The sequence below is a fragment of the Protopterus annectens genome, chromosome 2.part0 (genome assembly GCF_019279795.1).
Source record: "Protopterus annectens isolate FY-2018-M chromosome 2.part0, PAN1.0, whole genome shotgun sequence".
In the NCBI taxonomy this organism is placed as follows: Eukaryota; Metazoa; Chordata; order Ceratodontiformes; family Protopteridae; genus Protopterus; species Protopterus annectens.
Genome location: NC_056728.1, coordinates 1,435,466,669 through 1,435,479,590, shown reverse-complemented (window position 1 = coordinate 1,435,479,590; position 12,922 = coordinate 1,435,466,669). Strand labels below are relative to the sequence as shown.

General features: G+C 39.3%; 1 protein-coding gene across 1 annotated transcript in view; it reads left to right on the top strand.

Moving 5' to 3' along the window:
• The window catches only part of LOC122793530 (bifunctional heparan sulfate N-deacetylase/N-sulfotransferase 3-like), a 1,344,847-nt gene that overhangs the window by 932,281 nt on the left and 399,644 nt on the right, over positions 1–12,922 (top strand). The window lies entirely within an intron of this gene.

The following is a 12,922-nucleotide window of genomic DNA, read 5'->3' as shown; positions in this document are numbered from 1 at the left end:
AATTTTAGCTGGAGGGGTTAGGATGGCTTTTATTCTGTAAAGTGACCCTAGTTTTTTATTGATGCTTTTGACAGTTTGGTTAACATGTAGGTCAAATTTTAGATTATTGTCTATGATGATACCTAATAGTTTTGTAGATGGGTCAGGGGAGATTATTGTGCCATCATTTGATTTCATGGTAAAGATGAAAGCGGTAGACCTACATGTTGGTGAAAATAACAGCATTTTAGTTTATTTGGGATTTAGGATCAGACGATGTTCAGAAATCCAGTTTTCTATTGTATTTAAGGTGGTCTGGGTAGCTGACCATAACTCTACTGGAGATGTGGCTGAGCAAATCAGAGTAGAGTCATCGGCATATTGGATACAGCTGACTTTTGGGATGACAGTATAAAGGTCGTTAATGAAGATGGAGAACAGCAAGGGCCCTAGTATAGAGCCTTGTGGTACTCCAAGAGTGTTAGGTAGAAGGTTAGAGAGTTTGTTCTGCCAGAGGACAGCCTGCTGTCGACCATTCAGGTAGGATTGAAACCATTGGAGGGCTCCAGTATCTAGACAGAATGTTTGCAGGATGTGGATTAAAAGTTGGTGATCAACCATATCGAATGCCTTGGAAAGATCCAAAAAGAGGGCTGAGGATATATAATTATTGTTGTGATTATGGTTTATAGTGTTAGTAAAGGCTAGGAGGGCTGAAGTAGTGTTGAGATGATGACGGAAGCCATGCTGAGTGTCTGCCATAAGGCGATTTTGGATTAGGTGGTGCATGAGTTGTCTATGAATACATTTTTCCGTAATCTTTGCAAGTGGAGAGAGTATAGCTATTGGCCTATAACTGGAGAATTCAGTAGAGCTGCCTCCTTTGTGAAGTGGGATTACATAGGATATTTTCCAGATGGTGGGAATTTTAGCTTCTACTATGGTTCGATTGATTAGTATTGAGACGGGGTAAGCAATAGCATCAGCTGATTTTTGTAGGTACTCGGCAGGTAGTTGATTAGCAGAAAGTGTAGTGGGTTTTAATTTTTTGATCAAGGTATGGATAAGTGAAGTGGCGACTGGTTGGAATCTGAACGCAAGTAGGTTTCTAGGGGTGCTACTTTCAGAACCAGGGGAGCTAGGAGGTAGTTAGCTAGCTAGGGCTTGAATTGTCTTAGTAAAGAATTGGTTAAAACTATCAGAAACATCTTCAGGGGTTTTATCAATAGTAGCAGCAGGGATTGGGGTTGAAGTTTGTCCAGGATGTAGTAGATTATTTAAACCTGCCCCAAACTTCTGAGGGTTATTTTGATTTACTGTCTGTAAATTACAGTAGTATTGTTTTTTGTCTTGTAAAATTGATTTTTTGGTTTCGTTCCTGGATTGCCTGTATTTAATGTGATCTTGAGGGTCTTTAGAAGAACGCCATAAAGCCCATGCTTTTTTCTAAGGGTAATTTTGAGTTTAGACTCTATAGAAAACCATGGTGCAGTTTTTGCCTTGGTTCTCTTTGAACAAACAGGTGCATGCAAATCAAGCATCTCAAGGAATTTGTTGTTAAAGTATGCTACTGCTTCCTCTAAGGGGAGGTGTTTTAGAATAGACTAATTACATGAGTTGAGTTCTTGTTGGAATTTGGCAGGGTCAAAGTTTTTATTGTTTCTAACTTTTCTGAGTAAGGGTTGTTGGGAATTAATGGTTTTGTGCTTAATTACATATGTGAGAAGGTGATCGCTTAGGCCATTACGGAGGGTAACAGAGGTGTACAGTTGGGGGTGACTGTTTATGAGTACCCAGTCAAGTATACTTTCTTTTTGGTTGGGTTTACCTATCCTGGTAGGGGTGGATATGATTTGTGTAAATGCATGCAGGTTAATATGGGTGGTTGGGGATTCTGAGGAACAGGTGCCCCAGTCTATGTTAAAGTATCCAAGTAGTAGGGTTTCTTGGGGGTAGTGACATGATAGCCAGTGCAGGATATCTTCCAATGTAGATATATTGTTACCTGGGGGAATGTACATACAGATGATATTAATGCATTTATTTTTATTAAGTTGCAATTTGGTGGCAAGAATCTCTGAGTTGTTAATCTGAGGAGGTTGTATTACATCTATGGTGACATTCAACTCAGATTTATAGAGTACAGCTACCCCACCCCCCTTCCTCGAAGCACAATCCAGCCTGTGTATGTTGTACCCAGGTGGTAACACTTCATTGTCTTTAGTGTTAGGTTTTAACCAGTTTTCAGATAAACAGAGAATCTCAGGGGAGTGGACATCCAGAAGTGCATGCAATTCATGTACCTTGTTATTAATGCTTCTAATATTGAGATGACAGACTAGGAGAGAGTTAGTTGGCCTATTAATTGTAGGTTTGTAGCTTAGATTGCAAGTAGAGAGGGTATGTGTATTTGAAGTGAGTGGGCCAGGGTTGTGGTGAATATCACCACCAAGTATTAGGTTGAGTCTATACTTGGTGATGAACTTCAGGAATTTGTTTATTAGTTTGTGGTAGTGTTTGGATCTAGAGCTAATGTGCCTGGGGTTGAAATGTTAATAGACTGAACAAGATGTTGGATAGGATCTGGTACTGTAAGTATGGTTGAATGTGGAAGGATTTACAGCTGGGATGATAGTATGGCCTTGTGGGACCTGAAATCCCGTGGGAAACTGGTTTTCATACAAGGTAAGGAGGTATGGTGTGAACAAGAGGGGTAGTAAAGAGGAGCATATCATTATCTGTGATTCAGCTAGTGAGTTAAGGAACTGTTTTACCTGGTGATGCAACACCAGAAGATAGAGTGGTGAGGTAAAGGCACTGGAAGGGGGATGGGAGAATGCCAGATGAAAGCTAATAGGTGCTATTAAAATGTAGGTAGTAGAATGGGGGTGAGTGGAGTTATCCCAGATGAAAGCAGATAGGATCTAGAAAGTGGGGGAGTGGCTAAAGTACTATAAATTTAGAGGTACTGGGGGCGGGAGGAAATTGGGGGCAGGGAGGGGAGCGAAGAGAGCCCGAGCGTAGCGAGGGCGAACATAGCAGGGCTATTGCAGTTTACAAGGTTTCCTAAGGTGTCCTAAAGCTATAAGGTAAGTATTACAGCTCTTAATGTAAGAGTCAATTTACTTCAGTTACAGGGGAAGGAGGCAACCACTCAAGTAGAAACAAAGAGCCCTATGGCTGACCAATATGGTGACCTGCTTAATTACAAAGCACTGTAAGTGAAAGCTTAACAAATGCTTTTTGTGTGCAACCTACTCTGTGTAAATGTTGAGAGAAACTGATTGCAGTCCTGTAGACACCGTTTTGTAGGGAACTGTAGAGTTCAACTAGGAAAAGAGAAAAGCAGAGTATTTTGATTAACATCTAGCATATTAAAATGTCTTTTCAATAACTTTTCCGTCATTTTAAAGGACATGCCCTGCCATTGTCCCATTAAAAGGAGTAGATCTATATACATCCCCTGTATTGTTTGTACTGTGATCTCCTGGGTCTAATGTGACCCATAATGATTTCTTCTCCTTGTTTAATTAATGCTTTGTCACCTCGGTCCCTTTTCCACACAGATAGTTAGGCTGTGAGTAGTTTTTGTAGACATTTTTCATCAATAAATTCCTAAATGCTTCCAAAAAAACATGTTCAGACATAACAATGGGTTTACCTTGATTTCTTAAAGAATATTTGTCAGTTTCAGGAATACAGGATCAAAACCAGTCAAGAAGGATATGAATAGCAACCAGGAATTAAATTCCTTTCCTGCCCTCAACTTAAAGGAGTACCGCACCCACAGACTCAAAAAACACATTTAAAACATCATGGCATGGTGTTTCCTACACTTTAACAGCACTCTGGGATTATTTACAGGATTTTAAATATTTTTATATGTAATTACAGACTCTGACCACCTGGAGGCTGGCATATTGACGTGGTTTGGATAGATCAGGTTGCCATCCAGTATCCCAGACATCATTGTTTGGCTCAAAAATGTTACATCATGCAGGCCTCCGTTTGCCTAAAGTTCCTGTCATTTCATAGATGTTGCATGTGTACAAAGTACTGAGTAAAATAGAACAGTGTAAGTAACATTCCCTGCTGCTAGATGACTACTTAAAACAGAAACAGTGCAAATGCCACAGAACACACTCAAAGTGCTGTTTACTGCTGCCTTTTTTTCTAATTTAGTTTAAATAGCACTAATTTGTGAGACAATGAATTCCAGTCCATTTACTTCTCCCCTCCCCCATAACACTTAGCTTCCCTAGCTGTCAAAGTCCTGAGGGTAATTTGACCTGGTAATTCCATTGATTGGCAGATCTCAGCAGGGTGCTTGAGTCATGTAATTTAATCTTTGCTCTAGCATTTCCTTTGTTAGGGGGACATTTTTTGCTGCACTATAGCCATGGACTTACTTGACTGCAATCACATCCAGTAAGGTCTTGCACCAAGGAGCTAAAAATAAAACATTTATACTATTAACCAGTTTAGATCTTTATTAATTTAAGTGTTAAGGTATCACTTCATGCTTCCACCTTGTTACAAATTGAGATCTACATGTGCAAAGTGTGTTGGTATGCAGTGTTTGCCTTCATATGTTTTTACTCCACTGGTTGGTTTGCAAAAAAAAACTTTTGCAGTGTCCCTGGATTTGTCTTTGTACACACAAACCACATTGCTATATTTTCCCCTTCCTTTTTCTTGTGTCCAGAAGTCAGTTATAACAAAGTAAATGTTTTATTGATTTTTTTTAAATAAAAGGACATCAAGGTTAACTTACATTGAATCGGATAATGGATGCCACTACAAAGAATCACTGTTGAAATATTTGTGCATGGACAAAATCCCTTACTAAATCTATTTGCCAGCCTCCAGTTCAATTGGTGCTATGGCTTTAATATACTTGTGTGTTTGATCATGCCTTCCAAATATCTCCACCATTACATACCACTTTTGCAGTGTAGTAACCACCTGGCATGCCCATACACCTTTAGCCATCAATATGCAGCTACTCCTGTTCATGAGTATGTGAATTCATTTTCAGACTTAAGGTGTGGAAGCTGCACTGAATAATTCTAGGTGCTTGTTCATGTTTCACATGGTGCTTGCTTAGAGCTACTCTCATGTTAAGCCACTATGAATATGTTGCACTGCCACCTCTGATACCAGGGTAATGTTTTAATCTTTCTATTCCTGCACTGCACACTAGTAGTATCTGGTGCAAATACAACAGTGAAGTATGCAAGCAATACACCACCTAAGCATCATTTGCCGTGCAGAATGTATAAGTATGCATACCAAATTTCTGTGTTTCCAAACATCGGTGTTACTACACTACTACTGAATAAAATGAACAGCACTCAGGCTGGGGGAAGGACAAGGGAGCCATGACATCACAGAATGGGTGGGTCTTATTATTTTAGTTAGAATCAGATGACGGCTGTGGCGATGTCACTTTGGGGGAGGGAACTGATTAAAAAAAAAAGTACCTGCACTGCCTGGCCTCAATGATGTCAGTAATTGGGTGACTCCAGCAAGCTTTATTCAAATGTGAGAGAATCATTTTGTAAGTGAAACCATCACAGTATGAGAAGGTAGGCTTCTGTTACAGAAGTAAGGGGAATTATAAAAATTGTAAATGCTTTATTGTTGTTGCTTTAAAGAGGACAATTTAAATAGGGAGGAAAAGGGCCGTGAAGTTGAGGAATACATTAGAGAAACCTGTTGTACTCCTTTAATGCAGCTGGTTTTGCAAGATGGCAGCCATCTGACTGAAACTAACAGCTGAAGCTTTAGCCTCCAGCATCCAGTACCCAGTAGATTTTGACTGCTGCATAGTATAATATCAGTATATGATAAAAGACATGTATGCAAGTGGTGACATAATAGCCACTTCATGGAATATGATATCGAACCGGCATAGGCTTTGCTGCTGTGAATGACTTGCAGTGAGAAGGGCACTCCTTACTTTCAGTAACTTTCTTCTCTCTTCCCCTCGCCAAAGAATTTTTGAACATTAATGACATGAAATTTATAGTCTCTCATAAATACAGCAAATTCTGAAAAAGTCCAATATTTCCAGATTTTCTTGTTCTGTCATATTTCAGATATATAATTATTGCACTGTAATTTCATATTAAGTTGCTGGTTTTATTACTGTTCATCTCCGGCTCCCAAATCCTGTCCCTGCTTCATTTCCAAAATACTCTCAATTCTTCTAGTCAACTCTGATGCTTCCTTCCTTCAGTCCAACATTTACCATTGAAACACTGGAAGAAGTCTCACAGGTACTATCTCTTTGTGGTCTTTATTACCAGAAGAACAAGAAGCAGAATTTCATTCTGTTTCACAGCTCACGTTTTGTTGGACAGCCTTTTGTATTTCTTCCTTAGCATATACTTCATCAAAAATGAATTTGTCTGCCCAGAGAAGAATACTTTGAAGACAGCTGGGTACAGCAGTTTGAATCTCACACCTGTGTCTCAACATTCCCTGAACAGTGGAATAAATTTGTTTCTTTTCTGCCTGGTCTACAATGAGTAATAATTCTCCACACTTTGCCTGTCTCCCACTTTCATTACTTTATCCTTCTGCCACAGTTTTGTCAAAATCAACTCCTTCTACTGATAGAATTGCATATTTACTAGTAAAGGTCTAGGTTGCTTTCTCGTAGCCTGGTTTGGAGCATACACATGATGTCACCTTTCAACTAACAACTCCTGCTGTGAAATACCAGTCCAGTTGCTTATGTGCGCCTTCATAAATAAACGCAGTCTGCTCCTTCCAGCTTCTCTGGTATATCTGAAAATCTCAGGTGTTCTCTACATGCTCTGTCCTCTAATTCTATTACTGTTTGAAACATGTCTTCCTGAGCAGTCTCATATTCAGCCAGTCTTTTCTTCATTTTGACCTCTGATTTTTGCTGCTTTATCACCTCATCTGAATATTTGTTTAAAGCTTCTTCCATTTTTTTTCCAACCTTTTGTTATTATGTTGATATAGTAAATCAGTGTTTCATTTATTTTAACCAGGTCTGTGTGCAGTTGTCTTATATCTTCTTGTAGGTTACTGGAATTCATGTCTTTAGGTTGCATTGTTTTTTGCTGAATAGCTGAAGAACTTTTCCCAGTCAGTGTTTTTCCTCACCTTTTGTAGCTGATTTTCTTTCATTTCCTCTGTATTTCTTTTTTCCTCCCTGCATCCAGGTAGTGCAACTACTAGACAGTTACTCAAATTTACCCATAAACACAAGTCTACTGGCCTTCTCTGCCGATTTTCTATTTTAACACTGGGAGAGATAGACTTAAGCTGTTAATCAGTGTGCAACCATCTTGGAACCACAGTGAAAAGGGCATTGATGGTTTTACAAAAATGTATGGAATTGTAAGAATATGGAAACATAGTAAGCAAAATACTAACAATACTAGGCAAGTAATCACAGAGATCATAAGATATCTTGCCATATATACCTTTAAGTCGACACACTTAATAGTTCTTACTATCCTTTACAAGAACTTAACAGTGCTCATATCCCAAAATGGAAAGGGCTGTACATGATAATGTTGGGGCAGATTTGTGTGTGCTCACACAATCATCAAGATTAGCCTTAAATGTGAAGAAAATAGTACTTTATTTGACCAGTAGTTTTAACGTATTCCATAAGCTGGTAATACACCGAGTTAGGAACAGAACCTTCTGGACCAAATTGTTGGAGTAGATATAGTCATCTAGTGTGGGTGTTTATAGATCCACTGTTTTTGCAAAGAAATTGGATAACAAATAAGACTGAGTCATTCAAGACCTGAAAAGTGAGACGCAGGTCACCTCAGATCAGCCAGTAGGCTACTGAATAAAAGGAGAGATTTACTAATCTCTTAGGATAACTGAAAGATGTAAAACCTTTAATTTTCTTGGTTAGAAATTTATGGAGTCTTTCCAGAAGAGCAATTTGCTTGTATTTATACGTACCAAAGGGGGAGCTGTATTTAATGATAGGTCTGCTAGTTGAAGAGCATAGTGGGAAGATACATTTTTTTTTATCTTGAAGGTATTCCTTGGAACTTAAATGGCAACTAGAAGAATTTCTTGGCTATTGTGGAAACATGATGATCAAATGAGAAAAAGTTGTTTATCCAGGCTTTCTATGAGTATATCTGTCTGAAAAGGAGTACCATTTATAACATAAGAGGTGAGAGAAACTTCTTTGCTGAGCACTATGTTGCTGCAGCAGATATGTGCATATTGTAGCCCTTGCTGTGTAGTATCAATGGATGAGGTGGATAATGGTGCTCAGCTTGTAGCAATCAGCAAACGTGATTAACCACACTTCTGGGATATTGGACTCGATGTCTGCAAAATAAGTGCCAAACAGGAGGGGACCATGCACCTGCATTGATCCCTATGGTACCCCACTAATTACAATTTTATTTTTAGACAGGGTATCAGCAACTTTCACAACTTCAGATCAGTTGTATAGCCGATTTGAAATCCAGAAGACAATGCATATGTTTACATTAAATTTCTCTGTCTTTTTCATAATACCAACATATGGTTAGTGTCAGATGTCTTCACCAGGTCAAGACAAGCCATGATATTTTCCATGAATCTGTATATAAGGCTGATGGGCCTCTAATTACCTGACTGTAAAATGAGGACCACCCTTGTTTAGGGGAGTCACAGCGGTTGCTTTCCAGGGATTAGGTACAGATCCTGTGAATAGGCTGAGGCTGAACAGTCTAAGAAGGGGATCAGATAATGTATTTCTGGCACTGACAAGAATGAAGCCTGATATGTCTGGTCCCATTGAAGTATTATTTTTAGTCCTTGACAGATATGTCTGGTCGTATTGAAGTATTATTTTTAGTCCTTGACAGGGATCCTAAGACTTGTTCAATGGTGGCTTTAGGGGAAACTAAGTTTGCATGGATAGTAGGAGCAACAATATGTGCAGGTGGTGTAAAATTATCACTAAATGTGACCACCAATATATTGGCTAAATCCTTGAGATAAGAATGGGTGATATTATTATGGATGAGCTCAGTGCTTTGTTGGATATTATTCCTTCATTTCCTGACATATCTGAGGAGAAAGTTGTAGTCTCCTTTAGCGTTCATATCAACCTTAAGCTTGTACTCTACTTTGCATTTTTTAATATTACTCATATTTATACTTGTTTCCATGTCTAAGACAAAAGGTAAAGGGAGGGATATTCCTTACAGCTGTTCATTATTTTCCTTATTGTGTTATACAGTAATATGGGAGGTTTCTTCCTGTATTTACCATTATATTTAGGGTAGACTGGTACTGACTTTTCAGTGCGGTGCTGGTGAAATTCCAAGGTGAATGCAGCATCCCTCTCAGAATGGTCCATTTGTGGGGATTGTTGGGAACTTTATATATGTCTTTTTTACAAGCTTTAGTAGGTTTTCTTGGAAAGGTCTCTTGAAAAAGGCTCCATTGCAGGTTGGAGGTACCCTTAGGCCTAATAAAAAAAATAACTGCTTGTGGTTAGATTTAACCAAGGATGAGGAAATGTGAAGTGGGGTGCAGTATGCGGCTAGAATGGTAAGGACCAGAGCAAGGCTACTAAAGCCTCTAGTGGGTGGTTTTACAGTTTTCTGCAGTGCATCAGTATAAACAAAGTTCAGGAAATGCTGAGCATATCAATTTTCTAGGTGCAAACATACTGATTAATGCTTGGGTATTCGAAGTCTTCTAGCAAGAAGGTATTTGGTTTGATATTTGATCTCTTAAAGTAAGTCCCATGATCTTTGAGGAACATTGATGGGGATCTGTAGCTAGCAATGAAGTAATAGTTGAATTTTTGCAGGGGTTTAGATCTCCAGGACCTCCAAGTTGGTGTTATGTGTTATTAACGTGAGGTGATGGTGTTTCTAAGTATAGATACTCCCCCAGATTAATCCAAGGGCCTGAAGGCAATGAATTTGACTTTCTTTTATTATGGTATGTAGCATTCTCTATTATGTAAATTTGTTAAGGATTTTCTTCTGTTACACAGTTGTCTATTCAGTGGGAGTCTTTCAGTGGAATTTACTATAGTACACTCATTCCAAGCTGTACCTCACTATAACTCTATCTGTTTTATGTTTAAATTAATGTAAATGGGCCTCAACTAATATTAATCTAGAGACCTACATCTTAGGAGATGTTAATTTAGATTGGAACAAAATTAATAACCTTAACCCAGCCATAGCTATCAATCTTTTCAACTTCACTCATTTAACTAACTCTATCACTAGACCCAACAAGATCAATCCTCCAGGATCTACACTTGACTGGATCCTAGCTACCCACCCTAACAACATCCTGGAATCTTGAATCCTCCCTGACACTTTCAGTGACCACCAGCCTGCCTTCATCCGCCGAGCAACCCAGTCTCCTCCCCTCCAGCACCAATACCTACATACACATAACCTAACGAACTTCAATCCTCTAACCTTCTCTAATACTCTTAAACAAACTAACTGGGACAATCTAAATACTTTACCACTTGACAGCGCCGTCAAGGCCTTTAACTCCACTTTCCTAAATGTACTTAATTCCCATGCACCACCTCGAACTATAAGAATCAAATCCAAATCCGCATCATGGTTAACTAGAGAAACCAAAAAACTCATGCTACAGAGAGATAAATGCTGGAAATTATCTCAGCACAATAAACAACCAGAGACCCTAATTCAATATAAGCAACTCTGCAACCTTACTAAAAGACATATATCGAAAGATAAAAAATCCTATTTTATGACTCTCCAAGCCAACCACGCTAAAAAACCCCAAAAATTCTGGAAGTCCATTAATTCACTTCTCAACCCAGGCACCAAAAATAATCCCTGCCCTGACACTACCAAGTCCGACCCAGAAATTGACACTCTTTTCAACTCCTCCTTTATTAATTCTATAGCTGAACTAAATAAGTCTTTCCCTAATAACCCATCCTCACAGTTCAGTCACTCTACCCCAGGCTCCAAACCCAACCCTCCCCCCACTTTTCAACTCAATCCAGTCTCTACCTCATATATAAAAAAACTTTTCAGCAAACTGAAACCTTGCTCTAATGCCCCAGATAACATTCCATCTAAATTCTTACAAATTGCTGCAGATGAAATCGCTCTCCCCATTAGCATCCTAATCAACAGATCCATACAGGAATCATATGTCCCCAAGCTGTGGCGTGCTGCCTTTATACACCCTCTCCATAAAGGAGGTATAAATAATAATATCTCAAACTTTCGCCCCATAGCCATCCTCTCCCCAATTTCTAAAATACTGGAAAAATGCATTCATATTCAGCTAATGCTTTTCCTTACTGAAAACCACATCCTCTCTCACACCCAACATGGTTTCCGTCCTGGCCATAGCACTATAACTGCTCTACTTTCATTCCTTGATATAGTCAATCGTGCCCGTGACACTGGTAATATAGTTTCAACAGTCCTACTAGATCTCTCTAAGGCTTTCGACACTGTCTCCCATTCTCATCTCCTTAACCACCTAGCTAACCTCAACCTCTCACACAATACACTATCCTCGTTCTCAAGTTACCTTTCCAATAGATCTCAAGCTGTAAAATGGAGGAAAGGTACCTCTAGCTTCCTTCCTACCCCCACTGGAGTTCCCCAAGGTTCCATTCTTGGCCCCTTGCTTTTCAACATCTTTATCAAAGACTTCCACTCTGCCATCCCAAACACCAAAATCGTACAATACGCCGATGACTCCACTTTAGTCTGCTGTGCTACCAACCTCCCTGAACTTCTAGCACACACCCAAACTGCCTTCTCCACCACTGAGAACTGGATGCTCCAAAACCACCTAGCTCTAAATGCTAACAAATCCAAAATACTACTCTCCCCCCCCTCAAAATCCTTCTCTCTTGACAAACAGTCCTTCCAAATTAGAAGCCACAATAACTCAACCATAGAAATTGTTCCCTATGCCAAACTCCTTGGGGTCACCATAGATGAAAACCTAAAATTTGACACACATATTCATCTCAACATCAAGAAAACACATCAAAAATTAGGCCTGTTATATAGAAACATCCACTATCTGTCTCCTTCTTCTACTCAAACCCTCGCCACTACCTATCTTCTTCCATCACTATTATATGGTGCCCCTCTATTAACCAACTTATCTGCCTCCATCTCCTCAAAAATGGAAAGTTGTTATAAAAAAATTTCAAAATTCACCATCAAAGCCAAACACTTCTCCCACCATTGCTCTGCACTCCGCTCACTAAACTGGCTAGAACTTCCCAACCTTCTAGACTACCACCAACTTACCACTGCCCACAGGCTATTATTTAACCCCTCTAAATGTCCTGCACTATCCAACATCCTACAACCGTACACCCCTAACAGGCCACTGAGATCTGCTCACCTAAACCTACTCACTGTCCGTAAACCAAAGCGACCTGCCTGGCAGCACCTCCTATCTTTTTCCTTAGCCAAAAAGTAGAACTCTCTCTCTCCTTCTTTACGAATGACAGAAAATTCTGACAACTTCAAAACTCTACTCCATTCCTACTTGTTCTCTATGTGGAAGTGCAACTGCACTTTTCTCACCTAGACTTTTCTCCGCACACACTAACTGTATTTCTATACTAATTCCTACTACCATCAGCTTTGTTCCTGGATTTACTTTCTGTCTACTGTTGTCATGTGTATATATGTATGTATTGTAAATAGTTTGCTCTCCCTTTATTCCCCTCCCCAACATTTATGCTTGTTCTACTACTCTGCCATAACAACGACTCAGACTCTATGTAACCTTTGTAACCAACCAAGTCAATATATGACTCATATGTCAATATGTCAATTTTCAACTCATATGTTTATGTAAATACTATACCTCTTAATGTCTCTGATTCACAGTCTACCAGTATTCTTATCACTTAGGCTGACTGTTGCATCTACATGTATCTGTATCTTTG